The sequence below is a fragment of the Bos indicus x Bos taurus genome, chromosome 7 (genome assembly GCF_003369695.1).
Source record: "Bos indicus x Bos taurus breed Angus x Brahman F1 hybrid chromosome 7, Bos_hybrid_MaternalHap_v2.0, whole genome shotgun sequence".
Classification (NCBI taxonomy): domain Eukaryota; kingdom Metazoa; phylum Chordata; class Mammalia; order Artiodactyla; family Bovidae; genus Bos; species Bos indicus x Bos taurus.
The window spans coordinates 107,136,366-107,155,594 of record NC_040082.1 but is presented as its reverse complement, the minus strand read 5'-3'; the positions used below and the strand labels follow the sequence as shown (position 1 = coordinate 107,155,594).

The window sequence follows — 19,229 nt, the reverse complement described above, 5'->3', positions numbered from 1 at the left end:
AGTGAAAGTGGTACCTTAAAGAGCTAGAACATTTGAACACCATTAGCTTTCAACGCTCATTTCTCTCACAGACATCCACAGTCCTTGATGACACTCACAGAAGAAGAGACCTTTGTTCTGTCATCTTGGCACATAGAATTGTTACCTTGGATTCTTCCCAGGTAACGACTCTAAAAACTGCTAAAAAGAGCAACAGGATACAGGTGCATTTCAATTTCCTGGAGAAACTCTGAACTTATGCCTGCTAGAAGAAGGGCTAAGAGCTGCTGAACTAGAGGAACACTCTTTGATTTCTTCAAGCCCCAGTGGAAAACATGAGGCATAACCAGCAAACCAGAAACATTCATCATTGAGCATGAATGGATGTAAATCACACAAGAGCAACATGCACTCATATACCAAGTCTTAACCATGCATCTGTGCTTCATGGTGGAGACAAAAGTGCTTACATTTTCACTTCTTGAAAATGAAAGTACCAGCAAGTATAGCAATAGTCGTAGCTGAAATCGACAGGGATCAGTGCTGAGGCAGAAAGTCAGGTTAGTAGATCAGAAGCAATGCAAAATAGAATGGTGAGAGCACTTTTTCTTACTCCCAACTTGAGAGGAAATGCCCGAACGTTTCCCCAGTGTCAAATAGAATGACAATAGCATCTTTTCTTATTCTCAGTTTTTGAATGAATTCTTCTAACTTCTCCCCAATGTCAAACTGAATGGTGATAGCATCCTTTCCTATCCTTATTTCATAATAAATGCAAAAAACTCCTTCCCAATTATAATGATGTTAGAGGCAGGCTTTGCTGTTGGTGGTGGGTTTCTTTCTTTCTTTATTTTTTTTTAATACTCTTCACCAAGTTAGGAAATTTCCCTTCTGTTTCTACTCTACTAAGATTTTTAATAATGTGTTTATAATGGTGATTATTAAACATCTTTCTATTGAAATAAGCTCTCTCTCTTATTCTATTAATAGAATTGTTGCTCTAATGATAATTTCATTATTTCTATCATTACTTTCCTGCAACAAAGAATCTGAGAAAAAAAGTGGAAGAGAGGAAATAAGTGTATCATATATAGATGATCTGGTTTTCTACATTGAAAAAGTCAGAAGACTCTAAAGACAAATTATTCTTGTAGTAGAAAATTTTAGAAGGGAAAGCTGGAGAAGGGGAGGGTGGGACAAACTGAGAAAGTAGCATTAACATATATACAATTATCACGTGTAAAAATAAATGGCCAGTGAGACGTGCCTACATAACACAGGGAGTACAGCCTGGAACTCTATGACAACCTAAAGGGTGGGATGGGGAAAGGGGAAGGAGGCTTGCAAGGGAGGGAATATATATATAATTATGACTGATTCGTATTGTATGGCAGAAAATAAAACATTGTAAAGCAATTTTCCTTCAATTAAAAAAGAGGAAAATTTAGCAAATTGGCTAGACTGAAGATCAAATATAAGCTATCATATGTGTATACATAAGCAAAAAGCATCTGGGACACAAATTTTAAAAGATGACAACATTAAGCTAACAACAGAAATTTTCAAGTATGTAGGATAAACCAACAAAGGATGAGAAAAATTTAAAATGGTGAGATACCCAATGTTCATGGATATAAATATAATTATCTTCAAATTAATCTATATAATGAAACTCCAATCAAAATCCTGACATAATTGTAAATGTACATTAAAACTTGTTTTAAAGTTTATAATTCATGTGGAAGGGTAAAGTCTAAGAAGAATATGGCAGATAAATTTACTCTCAAGATACAAAATCTCATTATGATGTAGTAATTAAAATTCAGTAGTGCATATGCTGAGACAAAAAAATGGATTGGTAATGGATAATTGATAATGGAATAGAGCTCAAGATTAAAGCTTTTTATATATATATATATATATATATATATATATATATATATGGACCTTTGATATTAACTGCAGTGGCATGGGAAATCAACAGGAAGAGGAGCTTTTCAATAAAAGATACTTGGAAAAGAGGCTATCCATAAGAAGAAAAATAAAACAAGAACTCTACCTCACACTTCATACTTTAAAACTTTTAGTTTAAATATGGATATTTCCAATAATTGTAAACAAGGTAATATAGTCCTCTCAATGAACAAAATTAAAAATTTACAACAAAACATTTTCAAAAAGACAGAGGAACCCAAGATCAAATTGCCAACATTCACTGAATCATGGAGAAAGCAAGGAAGTTCCAGAAAAACATCTACTTCTGCTTCACTGACTACGCTAAAGCCTTTGACTGTGTGGATCACAACAAACTGTGAGAAATTCTTAAAGAGTTGGGAGTACCAGACTACCTTACCTGTTTCCTGAGAAACCTATATGCAGGGTCAAAAAGCAACAGTTAGAACTGGACATGGAACAACAGACTGGTTCCAAATTGGGAAAGGAGCACATCAAGGCTATATATTGTCACCCTGCTTATTTAACTTATATGCAGAATACATCAAGTGAAATGCTGGGGTGGATGAAACACAAGCTGGAATCAAGATTGTTGGGAGAAATATCAATAACCTCAGATACGCAGATGACACAACCCTTATGGCAAAAAGCAAAGAGGAACTAAAGAGGCTCTTGATGAAGGTGAAAGAGGAGAGTGAAAAAGCTGGCTTAAAACTCAACATTCAAAAAACGAAGATCATGGCATCTGGTCCGATTAGTTCTTGGCAAATATGGGGAAACAATGGAAACAGTGACAGACTTTATTTTCTTGGCTCCAAAATCACTGCAGATGGTGACTGCAGCCCTGAAATTAAAAGATGCTTGCTCCTTGGAAGGAAAGTTATGACAAACCTAGACAGTGTATGAAAAAGCAGAGACATCACTTTGTCAGCAAAGGTCCATATAGTCAAAACTATGATTTTTCAAGTAGTCATGTACAAATCTGAGAGTTGGACCATAAAGAAGACTGAATGCTGAAGAACTGTTGCTTTCAAATTGTGATGCTGGAGAAGACACTTGAGAGTCCCTTGGACAGTAAGGAGATCAAACCAGTCAATCCTAAAGGAACAGTCAATCCTAAAGGAAATCAACCCTGAATATTCATTGGAAAGACTGATGCTAAAGCTTCAGCTTCAATACTTTGGCCACCTGATCCAAAGAGGTGACTCATTGGAAAAGATCGCGAAGCTAGAAAAGATTGAGGCAGGAGGAGAAGAGGGTGGCAGAGGATAAAATGGTTAGATACCATCACCCACTCAATAGACATGAATTTGAGCAAACTCCGGGAGATTGTGGAGGACAGAAGAGCCTGGTGTGCTGCAGTTCATGAGGTCACAAAGAGTGGGACATGACTCAGTGACTGAACACCAATGTATTTGTATAACTGAATCACTTAGCTGTACACTTGAAACTAACATTTTATAAATCAACTATATTCTCAGTTCAGTCGCTCAGTCATGTCCAACTCTTTGTGATCCCATGAATTGCAGCACGCCAGGCCTCCCTGTCCATCACCAACTCCCGGAGTTCACCCAGACTCAAGTCCATGGAGTCAGTGATGCCATCCAGCCATCTCATCCTCTGTCGTCCCCTTCTCCTCCTGCCCCCAATCCCTCCCAGCATCAGAGTCTTTTCCAATGAGTCAACTCTTCACATGAGTTGACCAAAGTACTGGAGTTTCAGCTTTAGCATCATTCCTTCCAAAGAAATCCCAGGGCTGATCTCCTTCAGAATGGACTGGTTGGATCTCCTTGCAGTCCAAGGGACTCTCAAGAGTCTTCTCCAACACCACAGTTCAAAAGCATCCATTCTTCGGCGCTCAGCTTTCTTCACAGTCCAACTCTCACATCCATACATGACCACTGGAAAAAACATAGCCTTGACTAGACGGACCTTTGCTGGTAAAGTAATGTCTCTGTTTTTGAATATGCTATCTAAGTTGGTCATAACTTTTCTTCCAAGGAATAAGTGTCTTTTAATTTCATGGCTGCAATCACCATCTGCAGTGATTTTGGAGCCCAAAAAGATAAAGTCTGACACTGTTTCCACTGTTTCCCCATCTATTTCCCATGAAGTGATGGGACCAGATGCCATGATCTTCATTTTCTGAATGTTGAGCTTTAAGCCAACTTTTTTACACTCCTCTTTCACCTTCATCAAGAGGCTTTTTAGTTCCTCTTCACTTTCTGTCATAAGGGTGGTGTCATCTGCATATCTGAGGTGATTGATATTTCTCCTGGCAATCTTGATTCCAGCTCGTGCTTCTTCCAGTCCAGCGTTTCTCATGATGTACTCTGCATATAAGTTAAATAAGCAGGGTGACAATATACAGCCTTGACGTACTCCTTTTCCTATTTGGAACCAGTCTGTTGTTCCATCTCCAGTTCTAACTGTTGCTTCCTGACCTGCATACAAATTTCTCAAGAGGCAGATCAGGTGGTCTGGTATTCCCATCTCTTTCAGAATTTTCCACAGTTTATTGTGATGCACACAGTCAAAGGCATTGGCATAGTCAATAAAGCAGAAATAGATGTTTTTTCTGGAACTCTCTTGCTTTTTCAATGATCCAGCGGATGTTGGCAATTTGGTCTCTGGTTCCTCTGCCTTTTCTAAAACCAGCTTGAATATCTGGAAGTTCACGGTTCACGTATTGCTGAAGCCTGGCTTGCAGAATTTTGAGCATTACTTTACTAACTATATTCTAGGATAAAATAAAAATTAAATTAAAAAATAAAATGGCGATAAATTATTTTATTAAATGTCTGGAAATTGGTGATATGTTACACATAAAAATACAAAATGAAATGTTAAGTAAGTCATTAATAATGGAATAGTCTGTTATATATCTGTCATCGGAATTAATAGTAAAGGCTATTTCATGTTCCTATAAATATAAAAATCAATATTAAAATCAGTTCCAGTTCAAGATGGCACAGTATAAGGATGTGAACTCGTCTCCTCCTGTGAGAGCACCAAAATTTCAACTAGCTGTTGAACAACCATCTACAGGAGGTTGTTCAGAGGACACGGGAACCCACCAAAAAAAGATACCCCATGTCCAAAGACAAAGAAGAAATCACAGTGAGATGGTAGGAGCGGCACAATCACAGTAAAATCAAATCCCATACCTGCCAGCTGGATGACCCACAAACTGGAAAACAATAATACCAAAGAACTTCTTGCACTGTTGTGAAGGTTCTGAACCCTACATCAGGCTTCCCAGCCTGGTGATCTGACAAAGGGATTGGGAATCCCCAGGAAATCTGGCCTTGAGAGCCAGTGAGATTTGATTATAGGACTTCTAGAGGACTGGGGGAAACATAGACTCGTCTTGGAGGGCACAAACCAAATTTTGTGCGCACAAAGACCCAGAAGAAATGATCAATGACCCTATAGGAGACTGAACCAAAAGTGCGTGTTGGAGGGCCTCCTATGGAGGCATGGGTCAGCAGGGGCTCAACACAGGGATGGGGGCACTGGCAGCATCAGGCCAGGAAGGTCCCCCTTGGCATAAACTCTCTTGGGGGTCACATTAACCTTACTATAGAGCCCATAGGCCCCAGAGCTGGGTCACCTCAGGCCAAACAAGTACCAGGGAGGGAGTGCAACCCCACCCATCAGCAGATGTGAAAGTGTTAGTCACTTAGTCATGTCCGACTCTTTGTTATCCCGTGGACTATAGCCCACCAGGCTCCTCTGTCCGTGAGATTCTCCAGGAAAGAATAGTAGAATGGGTTGCCATTCCTTTCTCAAAGGGGATCTTCCTGACCCAGGGATAGAACCCAGGTCTCCCATATTGCAGGCAGATTCTTTACCATCTGAGCCACCAGAGAAGCCCTCATCAGCAGGTAATTGGATTAAATCTTTACTGTGCAAGACCCTGCCCACCAGAGAAAGACCCAGTTTTTCTTGTCACCAGTCCCTCCCATCAACAAGCTTACACAGCCTTTTGGCCTCATCCATCAGAGGGCAGATAGAAGAAGCATAGTCTCACAGTGGCTAAAACAAAAACCATATTACAGTTAATTATGATGAAAAAGCAGGTAGTTATGTCCCAGATGGAGGGACAAGATTAGAACCCCAGAGGAACAACTAAATGAAGTGGATATAGGCAACCTTCCAGAAAAAGAATTCAGAATAATGATAGTGAAGATGATTCAGGATCTCAGAAAAAAAGAGTGGAGGCAAGATTGAGAAGATACAAGAAATGTTTACCAAAGACCTAGAAGAACTAGAGGACAAACAAACAGATGAACAATACACTAGAAGGAATCAATAGAAGAATAACTAAGGCAGAAAAACAGATAAATGACCTGGAGGACAGAATGGTGGAAATTACTGCCACAGAACAGAATATAGAAAAAAAAGAATGAAAAGAAATGAAGACAGTCTAACAGACCTTTGGGACAACATTAAACACACCAACATTGACATTATATAGGGGTCCCAGAAGGAGAAGAGAGAAAGGACCTGAGAGAATATCTGAAGAGATAATAGCTGAAAACTTCCCAGAAAGGAAATAATCCAAGTCCAGGAAGCACAAAGTCCCAGGCAGGATAAACCCAAGGAGGAATACACCAAGACAGATAGTAGTCAAACTGACAAAAATTAAGACAGAGATAAAATATTAAAAGCAATAAGGGGAAAACAACAAATAACAAGGGAACTCCCATCAGGCTATCAGCTGATTTCTCAACAGAAACTCTACTAGCCAGAAGGGAATGGCATGATGTATTTAAAATGATGAAAGAAAAGTACCTGCAACCAAGAATACTCTACCCAGCAAGACTCTCCTTCAGATTTGATGAAGAAATCAAAAGTTTCCAGACAAGCTAAAGTTAAGAAGATTTAGCACCACTAAACCAGCTTTACAACAAATGCTAAAGGAACACGAGAGAAGAAAACACCTTCAGAAAATAAACAGAAAACAAGAAATCGGTAATAGGATCATCAGTTCAGTTCAGTCGCTCAGTCGTGTCCAACTCTTTGTGACCCCATGGACTGCAGCACGCCAGGCCTCCCTGTCCATTGCCAACTCCCAGAGTTTACTCAAACTCATGTCCATTGAGTCAGTGATGCCATCCAACCATCTCACCTTCTGTCGTCCCCTTCTCCTGCCTTCAATACCAATAATTACCTTAAGTGTAAATGGATTAATTGCACAAACCAAAATACATAGACTGGCTAGGTGGATGAAAATATACACAGTTCCACATACCACATCTCTCTGCTTGGCCCCCCAAATTGTATGTAATTATTTTACATTGTTAAGTTAATCCTGTTCCCATTATGGATTGTAATTGGTTTTTTGTCTGACTATTGATTGTGAAAACTGACAAACATCTTTTACTATTGTAATTATGTAACTATAACTCACTTAATAGCATTGTATCATGATTGGACAAGAGAAAAATTATAGAACTCTATATCATCAGAAGTACAATTTAGTAGAAAAACCTGTAATCACTTTTTTTTCTTTTTTTTTATTATTTTATTTTATTTTTAAACTTTACATATTGTATTGGTTTTGCCAAGTGGGATGATTTGGGAGAATGGCATTGAAATATGTATAATATCATATATGGAATGAGTCGCCAGTCCAGGTTCGATGCACGATACTGGATGCTTAGGGCTGGTGCACTGGGATGACCCAGAGGGATGGTATGGGGAGGGAGGAGGGAGGAGGGTTAAGCATGGGGAACACATGTAATCACTTTTTAAAATCTATATGCATGTCAGAATTATCTTGAAATCTTTTGAAAAATACAAATGCCCAGGTATTGCTTTTTTTCTGCAGAGCTCCAGATATGTTTCTAATGAGCAGTCATGTTTAAAAACAACTGGACTATATGATGATCTTTTACTTTTATCTAATTTGTTTCACATTTTCTATTTCATATTCAGTGCTCCCGTTTCATTTAGTTTCTGTTTTCCAGTTTCTCCATCTCTTCTTTTTTTGATGTTCTTCTCAAGCCTTTATGAAGTGTAATAGAAAAGCTTTTGTATACATATATATGTATACATATTATACATATGTATATATGTATAATATGTATATGTATTTTACATATGTATAATATATATATTTTAGAAAACAAGAACTTTTGCCTAACTAAAAAAATTATGACATTTTGATTCTACTTCTTTGACTTGGGATGAACAGAATGCTAGATTTCTTTTTATTTTTTAGATTTCTAACTAAAAAATAGATATGCAACAAGCATCAAAGTTTTGCTGTATAGCACAAGGAACTCTATTCAATATCTTCTAATAACCTATGATGGGAAATAATTTCAAAAATAATATACGTGTATTTGTATAACCGAATCACCTTGCTGTGCACCTGAAACATTGTAAGTCAACTATACTTCAATAAAATATATATATATTTATATATAAATTTTAAAAATATATAATATTTATATTATATATAAATATTATTAATTAAATATTATATATTAATTAAATATTAATATTTATATATAAATTTAAATATATATATTTATATATATATATAAAGAAAAAAAACCAAACCCAGTAACATATAAAAAGATTGTATATCATGATCAAGTGGGATTTACTCCAGGGTTGTAAGGATGATTCAATATTCACAGTGTGAGTTCAATTAATACGATACATCACATTAACAAAAGGAAAGATAAAAATCACATGATTATCTCAATAGGTGCAAAAAACATACTTGACAAAATTCTACATTCATTCTTGATAACAATTCCCATCAAAGCTGGTATAGAGGGAATGTGTCTGAATATAATAAAGGGCATTTAAGACAAACTCTTAGCTTATGTCATTCTCAAATGTGAAAAAGTGAAAGTCTTTCCTCTAAGTTCAGAAACAACACAAAGATGCCATGAAATTAAAAGACATTTGTTCCTTGGAAGGAAAGCTATGACAAACCTACACGGTGTATTAAAAAGCAGAGACATCACTTTGTAGACAAAGATACATATAGTCAAAACTATGGTTTTTCCAATAGTCATGAAAACTGTTGGTGACAATGCAAACTAGTACAGCCACTATGGAGAACAGTATGGAGATTCCTTAAAAAGCTGGAAATAGAACTGAAGGCAATGGCACCCCACTCCAGTACTCTTGCCTGGAAAATCCCATGGATGGAGGAGCCTGCCTGGTAGGCTGCAGTCCATGGGGTTGCTAAGAGTCAGACATGACTGAGTGACTTTACTTTCACTTTTCACTTTCATGCATTGGAGAAGGAAATGGCAACCCACTCCAGTGTTCTTGCCTGGAGAATCCCAGGGACGGGGGAGCCTGGTGGGCTGCCGTCTATGGGGTCACACAGAGTCGGACACGACTGAAGTCACTTAGCAGCAGCAGCAGCATGACCCACCAATCCCACTGCTGGGCATACACACTGAGGAAACCAGAATTGAAAGAGACACGTGGACCCCAGTGTTCATCGCAGCACTGTTTATAATAGTCAGGACATGGAAGCAACCTAGATGTCCATCAGCAGATGAATGGATAAGAAAGCTGTGGTACATATACACAATGGAGTATTATTCAGCCATTAAAAAGAATACATTTGAATCAGTTCTAATGAGGTGGATGAAACTGGAGCCTATTATACAGAGTGAAGTAAGCCAGAAAGAAAAACACTAGTACAGTATACTAACGCATATATGGAGAAGGCAATGGCACCCCACTCCAGTACTCTTGCCTGGAAAATCCCATAGATGGAGGAGCCTGGAAGGCTGCAGTCCATGGGGTCGCTGAGGGTCGGACACGACTGAGCGACTTCACTTTCACTTTCATGCACTGGAGAAGGAAATGGCAACCCACTCCAGTGTTCTTGCCTGGAGAATCCCAGGGACGGGGGAGCCTGGTGGGCTGCAGTCTATGGGGTCGCACAGAGTTGGACACGACTGAAGCGACTTAGCAGCAATAGTAGCAACACATATATATGGAATTTAGAAAGATGGTAACAATAAACCTGTATGCGAGACAGCAAAAGAGACACAGATGTATAGAACAGTCTTTTGGACTCTGTGGGAGAGGGAGAGGATGGGTTGATTTGGGAGAATGGCATTGAAACTTGTGTAATATCATATATGAAATGAATCGCCAGTCCAGGTTCGATGCATGATACAGGATGCTTGGGGCTGGTGCACTGGGATGACCCAGAGGGATGGTATGGGGAGGGAGGTAGGAGGGGGGTACAGGATGGGGAACACGTGTATACCCATGGCAGATTCATGTTGATGTATGGCGAAACCAATATAATATTGTAAAGCAATTATCCTCCAATTAAATAAATTTATTAAAAATAAAAATGCAAAAAAAAAAATAAATAAAACAATAAATGGGACCTAATTAAACTTAAAATCTTTTGAAGAACAAAAGAAACCATCAGCAAAACAAAAACACAACATACTGAATGGGAGAAAATATATGAAAATGACATAACCTTTAAGAGTTAGTATCCAACATATATAAAGAGCTCATATAACTCAATATCAAGAAAGCAAAGACTTTAATTTAAAAATTTGGCAGAAGATCTGAACATAAATTTTTCCAAAGAAGACATACAGATGGCCAACAGGTATATGGGGTTCTCAAGGCAAGAATAGTGAAGTGGTTTGCCATTCCCTTCTCCAGTGGACCATGTCTTATCAGAACTCTCCACCATGACCTGTCCATCTTGGGTGGCCCTACATGGCATGGCTCATAGTTTCATTGAGTTAGACAAGGCTGTGGTCCATGTGATCAGATTGGTTTGTTTTCTGTGATTATGGTTTTTATTCTATCTGCCCTCCTATGGATAAGGATAAGAGGCTGATTGGGAGAGACTGACTGAGGGAAAACTGGGTCTTGTTCTGATGGGCGGGGCCGTGTTCAGTAAATCTTCAATCCAATTTTCTGTTGATGGGTGGGGCTGTGTTCCCTCCCTGTTATTTGACCTGAGGCCAAACTATGGTGGAGGTAATGAAGATAATGGGAAGCTCCTTCAAAAGGCCCCATGCACACACTGCTGCACTCAGTGCCCCCAACCCTGCAGCGGGCCACTGCCGACCCACGCCTCCACCAGAGACTCCTGGACACTCACAGGCAAGTCTGGGTGTCTCTTGTGGGGTCACTGCTCCTTTCTCCTAGGTCCTGGTGCACACAAGGTTTTGTTTGTGCCCTCCAAGAGTCTGTTTCCCCAGTCCTGTGTAAGTTCTGGTGGTTCTATGGTGGGGTTAATGGTGACCTCCTCCAAGAGGGCTTGTGCCATACCCTAGTCTACTGCACCCATAGCCCCTGCCCCTGCAGCAGTCCACTCCTGACCCACACCTCCACAGAAAATACTCAAACACAGTTCTGTCTCAGTCTCTGGGGTTTCTGGGTCCTGGTGCGCACAAGGTTTGTTTGAGCCCTCTGAGCATCTCTGGCTGGTGTGGGGTTTGATTCTAACCATGATTTCACCCCCCCTACTGTCTTGCTGGGGATTCTCCTCTGCCCTTGGACATGGGGTATCTTCTCAAAGTCGCTCCAGAGCCAGCTTAGCCGCCGCTCCAGTGGCACACAGCTGCTGCTCCAGGGCCTACCTTCTTGCTGGGGCTTCTCTGCAGTTGGACGAGGGGTATCTCCTCAAAGTCATTACAGCACCACACTGGACCCAGATAACCACGATGATGTGATCACTCACTTAGAACCAGACATCCTGGAATGCGAAGTCAAGTGGGTCTTAGGAAGCATCACTATGAACAAAGCTAGTGGAGGTGATGAAATTCCAGTTGAGCTATTTCAAATCCTGAAAGATGATGTTGTGAAAATGCTGCACTCAATATGCCAGCAAATTTGGAAAACTCAGCAGTGGCCACAGGACTGGAAAAGGTCAGTTTTCATTCCAATCCCAAAGAAAGGCAATGTCAAGGAATGTTCAAACTACTGCACAATTGCACTCATCTCACATGCTAGCAAAGTAATGTTCAAAATTCTCCAAGCCAGGCTTCAACAGTATGTGAACCATGAACTTCTAGATGTTCAAGCTGAATTTAGAAAAGGCAGAGGAACCAGGGATCAAATTGCCAACATCCGCTGGATCGTTGAAAAAGCAAGAGAGTTCCAGAAAAACATCTATTTCTGCTTTATTGACTATGCCAAAGCCTTTGACTGTGTGGATCACAACAAACTGTGGAAAATTCTGAAAGAGATGGGAATATCAAACCACCTGACCTGCCTCCTGAGAAATCTGTATGCAGGTCAAGAAGCAACAGTTAGAACTGGACATGGAATAACAGACTGGTCCCAAATCTGGAAAGGAGTACATCAAGGCTATATATTGTCAACATGCTCATTTAAATTATATGCAGAGTACCTCATGAGAAATGCCAGTCTGGATGAAGCACAAGCTGGAATCAAGTTGCTGGGAGAAATACCAATAACCTCAGGTGTGCAGATGACACCACCCTTATTGCAGAAAGCAAAGAAGAACTAAAGAGCCTCTTGATGAAAGTGAAAAAGGAGAGTGAAAATGTTGGCTTAAAGCTCAACATTCAGAAAAGGAAGATCATGGCATCTGGTCTCATCAGTTCATGGCAAATAGATGGGGAAACAATGGAAACAGTAACAGATTTAATTTGGGGGGCTCCAAAATCACTGCAGATGGTGACTGTGGCCATGAAATTAAAAGATGCTTGCTCCTTGGAAGTAAAGTTATGACCAACCTAGACAGCATATTAAAAAGCAGAGAGATTACTTTGCCAACAAAGGTCCATCTAGTCAAAGCTATGGTTCTTCCAGTAGTCATATATGGATGTGAGAGTTGGACTGTAAAGAAAGCTGAGCACTGAAGAATTGATGCTTTTGAGCTGCGGTGTTGGAGAAGACTCTTGAGAGTCCTTTGGACTGCAATGAGATCCAAGTGGTCAAACCTAAAGGAAATCAGTCCTGAATATTCATTGGAAGGACTGATGCTGAAGTAGAAACTCCAATACTTTGGCCACCTGATGGGAAGAAGTGACTCACTGGAAAAGACACTGATGCTGGGAAAGATTGAGGGCAGGAGTAGAAGGGGACGACAGAGGATGAGATGGTTGGATGGCATCACTGACTCAAAGGACATGAGTTTGCACAAGCTCTGGGAGTTCATGATGGACAGGGAAGCCTGGCATGCTACAGTCCATGGGGTCATAGAATCAGATTCGATTGAGCAACAGAACTGAACTGAATAGGTATATATATATATAAAAAGCTTAACATTCCTAATCATCTTAGAAATGTAAAGCAAAACCATAGTGAGGTATCACCTCTCACTTGTCAAAATGCCTATTATCAGAAGTCTGCTACTGCTACTGCTAAGTCACTTCAGTCGTGTCCGACTCTATGCGACCCCATAGACAGCAGCCCACCAGGCTCCCCCGTCCCTGGGATTCTCCAAGCAAGAACACTGGAGTGGGTTGCCATTTCCTTCTCCAATGCAAGAAAGTGAAAAGTGAAAGTGAAGTCACTCAGTCATGTCCGACTCTCAGCGATCCCATGGACTGCAGCCTTCCAGGCTCCTCCGTCCATGGGATTTTCCAGGCAAGAGTACTGGAGTGGGGTGCCATTGCCTTCTCCGATCAGAGTCTACAAATAACAAATATTGGCAAGGATGTGGAGACAAAGAAACTTCAGTACATGTGGTGGAATTGTAAGTTGGTGCATCCACTATGGAAAACAGTATGGAAGTTCCTTTAAAAACTAAATGTAGAACTACCAATGATCCAGTAATTCCACTTTGAGCATATTTTCAAAGAAAATAAAAACACTGATTTGGAAAGATTCATGAACACCAATGTTCATAGAATTATTTACATTATCCTAGATAGGTAAGCAATCCAAGTATCCATCAACAGATGAGTGGATAAAGAAGATATGTTTTATACACACACACACACACACACACACATGCACACAATAGACTATTGCTCAGTCATAAAAAAAAGAATGAAATTCTGCTATTTGGAACATGGATGGACCTAGATAGTATAATGCTTAGTGAAATAAGTCAGAGAAAGACAAATACTCTATGTTATCACTTATATGTGGAATCTAAAATATAGAGAGCAAACTAGTGATTACTAGTGGTGAGAGGGGAGGGGGACAGCGGAGACAGTTGTATGAGATAAAGTGACACAAACTACCATGTATAGAATAAATGAGTAACAAGGATATATTGTAAAGCACAGAAAATAAAGCCATTAATCTGTAAATACCTTAAGTGGGTGTAATCTTTAAAAATATTGAACCACTATGTTGTACACCAGAAATTAATATATTGGGTTAGCCAAAAAGGTTTGTGAAGGTTTTTTAGTAACATCTTACAGGAAAACCTGAATGAAGCATTTGGCCAATCCAATAATATTGTATTTCAACCATACTTCTCTAAAAATTGAAAAATCCGGGAAAGGAAGTACTCAGCCCTCCACAATTAGTAAGATACAGTGGCCAACAATCCTTTAAAGAAGGAATCTCCAAACTTTTTCTGTGAAGGGCCAGATAAAAAATATTTTACAGTTTGTGTGTCACGTTGTCTCGGTCACAACAACTCAGTTCTGCCATTGTAGGCAAAAATAGCCTAAAGCAACATTTGAATAAAGAAGTTAGCATAGCTGTGTTTCAGTAAAACCTTAAAGTAGAAAGTGAAATGCTAGATAAGACCCACAGGTCATGTTACATTTGCCTCTGTTCTAAGGCAGTGAAATGGCAATAATTAGGCAAATCAGGCAAAAGTTTTTGAATTGTAAAGTTTTCAAAGATTGTACATAAGCTACACTATACTAGATATAAACTATTTTGGAGAGAGAATAAAGGAGAATAATGTAGGAATAGAAGAAACAGTATTCTTTGGTAGGTAATGAAGATATTAATGTCCTCAAAGGGTGCAGATGCTTTGGAATAGAAGATACTAATGTTATTTTCATTATATATAAACATTATTTTTTTCCTAAATGTTTAGATTCTAAAATAATGCTGAAAAAACACCAAAAGTTTCATGCAGAAAATTACAAAACATCAAAAGTATATTTGAAACAAAAGAACAATTATTGAATATTCCATTCTAAGAGTTTCTTTTCTTGCTTCCTCCTTCTCCTCCCTCCCTTCCTTCCTCCCTCCTTCCCTTTCTTCCTCTCTCCCTTCTTTCTTTCCTTTCTTCCTTTCTCTATTTCTGTCTTTTTCCTTGTTTTAATTAATTTACTCTGTCAGTCCTTCCATAAAGAACTCATCTGGTATAGATAAGCTAACCTGAATCACATTCCAGACTTTCAAAATACTTTCATAAAATTAAAAGTTATAGCAGGGAAAGGTATGGAATTCCAAATAATTAGCAACTGAAAGCTATTATTCCTGCCAAAGGATTTTAAACACTAAATATTTTTTTTTTAATAAAAAAGAAAAACAGACCTGAAAAAATCCAAATACTTGGATCTTCAGTAAGACAAATGTAAATTGTAAAACAAATATCCTTATTATGTTCAAGGGGGTAAAACCAGGCTTGTAAATTTCTACAACAACTGGAAACTATAAATTTGACAGAGATTTAAAAAGAACCAAATAAAACTTCCAAAAATGAAAAACACAAAAATCAAAATTCAGATTTCATTGCAAGTCTTTAACAACAGTGTAGACCCAATGTTAAAAATGAACCAAATTTTGATACATTCTGCTCCAATACTTTGGCCACCTGATGTGAAAAGCCAACTCATTGGGAAAAAACGCCGATGCTGAGAAAGATTGAGGACCTGAGGAGAAGGGGGTGACAGAGGATGAGATGGTTGGATGGCATCACCAACTCAATGAGCATAAGTTTGAGCAAGCTCCAGGAGATAGGGAAGGACAGAGAAGCCTGGCATGCTGTAGTCTACAGGGTCACAAAGAGTCAGACATGACTGAGTGACTGAATAACAACAAAAATATTGATGAGCCTTGAAAATATTATACTGAGTGAAATAAGCAAGATACAAAAGAACAAATACTGTATGATTCCACTCATATGAGATCCCTACAACAGGCAAATTCATAGGGACAGTAAGTAGAACAGTGGTTACTTAGGGCAAGGGGAGGTAGGAAATAGGGAGTTAGTTTAATGTGGACAGAGCTTCAGTCTGGGAAGATAAAAAGTTCTGGAGATGGATGGTGGTAATGGTTGCACAACACTATGAGTGTATTTAATGCCACTGAACTTTACACTTTAAATGGTTTAAAATGTTAGATTTTAAACTATGTCTATTTCATTATAATTAAATATTTAATCTAATCTTTATGAAGGTAACAAAACTGTATTTCACCAAATGTTTATATGTCTAATATAAAATCTATTTTCTTTCCAAATTAAAATAATTCTATCCCCTTCTACCTTTAGAGCATGGAAAGGTTGTCTGAACTTGAGGAGCGCATGACAGAGGGAAGACAAGAGAGAGAGATCTCAGAACAGCTCTCAGAAGGCCCCTGTGCCTTGTTGCTGTGGGGAGCCAGGCCCCCACAAAAGTGTTGTACATGAGAGCTACATGGAAATACACTCCCTTTTCTAGAATAAGTAGGCATAAAGTATCAAAACCAGTTTCCCCATAGGTACTAACAAGTGTACTGGTGTTGGGCATATTGATGGTGTGCTTGAGGGCAGCTCGAATTCCCCAGGAGAATATCTCTGAGAAGCCAAATGGAGCCCAGAGACCCGTGGGAGTGAATGACCAGCATCCCATTAAAGTAAGAATGTGTCCATGCACATCTGCAAGATGAAAGATGACCAAAGATGAAACATTCCCATGTCAATGCCTTGGCATAACCAAAGTCATCATCCTTCCCAGGACGGGGATAACTCCTGAACTAAATGAGATCTAGTTTTACAAAACAAGAGGTTTGGGCTTGCAAAGCAGCCCAACTGTGAACTCTGGGGAGAGAATACCCATTCTTTTAAAACATAGGTAGAATATCTTTAAACTAAAAGCCTATAATAGGCTACAAGAAATACCTCAACAAGTTCCAAGTTTTTTATATAATACAGGTCATGACCACTGACTATAATGGCTTAAAGCTCAAAATCAGTAATAAAAAGTGGGGCTCCTCCAAAACACCTTCAAAGCTAGGAAAAAAACCCACAACTTCTAAAGGATTCTTGGGTGAAAGAGAAAGTCACCTACCACTCACATCATGGTTAATACTTTCCTCTTAAGATCAGAAAGACAGGGACATCCGTTCTCACCACTACTATTCAGTGTTGCCCTGGAGTTCCTGGACAGTGTAACAAAAGAGAAAAAGAAATAAAAAAGAGCTTTCTAAAAATAGAAAGTAAGCAGTAAATTCTTTTCTATTTATATGATTTTCTATGTATACAATTCTCAATAATTTTTCAAAATGCTACTAGGGGCAGAGGGCAGGAAAGCTGAGGCGGGGCAGTTGCAAAGGCCCAGGATATGGCAGCATCAGAATGACAGAATTCCTAGAGAAGGGGAGAGCAGTACTTCTCTATGATCAGATAAGAGTGAGCCCTGTTCAAGAGGCCTCTTAGTGATCTTTGACATTCTAAGGCCAGAACTAACCTTCAGTACCCCGCCTCACGGGCAGCTTGGAGGTTGAACAAACATAGAAGTCTGCAGCACGTGGTGTTGCTCAGGGACAGCTGAAGTGAACATCCCAACCATATGAGCTTCAGCTTGGGCATAAATTTCAGGTTGGTCATGTGTGCCATTGTCTCAGCAAATGGCACCACCAAGCAAGAGTACCCCTAACAGCAGCAGTGAGTGAGAGCATTTGTTAATGACCAACAGAGTAAAATCGATCTCTATGTCTGGGGAGAACAGCCAAGAACTAAGGACCAGGACCTAGTCCATGTGAGTCATATGGCAAGATTGTCTCCACTAAGGCCATACTGGGCAAGACCACAAACAAATGCAAAGGCTAAAGCTTTTTGACAGTCCCTCAACAACACAGAAAGCTGTACCAGCACTGAAAGCCAGTGGTGTACAGGCCTAGATGGCAAAGCAACAGGAGCAGGACCCCACAAATTTATACATCTCAAACTTCCCATTGTCGATGGATGAGCAAACACTGGAGGGAATGCTGAAGCCCTTTGGTCAGTTTATCTCTACTTGAATCATTTGAGACACCAGTGGGACCCGCAGAGGGGTTGGGTTTGCAAGGATGGAATCCACAGAGAAGTGTAGAACTTCTTGGCCATCGGTTTTCATGCACCCATCATCACCCACTTTAGTAGAAAATATATTAAGACACCTTCTGGAGTATCAGCCCCATCTGATCCTTTGATGTACAGATTTGCTGATAGGAGTCAAAAAAATGACAGAACCAAGGAAAGTTGCAAAATGAATGGGCCTTGCTAAGGAATGGAAACGTGAGTGGTATGGCTTTGACCTTTGACCCCACCACAGCTCCTCATATTGGGTCTTACATCACCCCCAACAGAAGGCTTGCTTAATCTGTACTGTCCCCATATCTTCCATCTCCTGTGTCTTCATATCAGAGAGTAACTCAGACATCTCCTCCACAAGTACCCAACCTATCTTGAAACCACCACCAGTCACACCTCATGTAATCTTCAGGTTCAGTTCTGACACCAGGAATGGGTCATCCCATTTCTTTCCAGCCCTCCTCCATGATGGGACATTTTACCCAGCAATTGGACTGCCTCTACTTCAGCAGCATGGCCACATATATGCCAACAGCTGTAGTTATACAAGGAACTTACATCTCCCAGTACATCCTTCTGCCTTCTTCTAATTTTTCAATCAAGAGCAGCCAGCAAAATTGAGTGACAGTAGATGTTCCCTCAGACCATAGGGTCTACTTTTTCCAGTTTAACAAGTAACAGTGGATTTCCCACCCCAACTTTGTTGACTATAAATGAATTCTTGGAGATGTTGAGGCTCCAGATTCCAGAGAACTGACTAGGAATATAGCTCCTTGGTGTGTGGGCCCTACTAAGGATGAACACTTGGCCATCAGTTTTCACAAGCCTCAGCCTGGTTAAAGAAATACTGGAGCAATTAGATATCCATAAGGTTTTTCCAGTAGTCATGTATGGATGTGAGAGTTGGACTGTAAAAATAATAATAATAGTAATAATAATAAATAAATGATAAATGGTTAAAAAAAAAAAGAAAGAAAGCTGAGGGCTAAAGAATCGATGCTTTTGTACTGTGGTGTTGGAGAAGACTCTTGACAGTCCCTTGGACTGCAAGGAGATCCAACCAGTCCATCCTAAAGGAGATCAGTCCTGGGTGTTCATTGGAAGGACTGAT

At 39.6% G+C, this 19,229-nt stretch overlaps 1 pseudogene; it reads left to right on the top strand.

Moving 5' to 3' along the window:
• Window positions 1-17,338: 17,338 nt before the first annotated feature.
• Window positions 17,339-19,021, top strand: LOC113896674 (annotated as a pseudogene).
• Window positions 19,022-19,229: the final 208 nt, after the last annotated feature.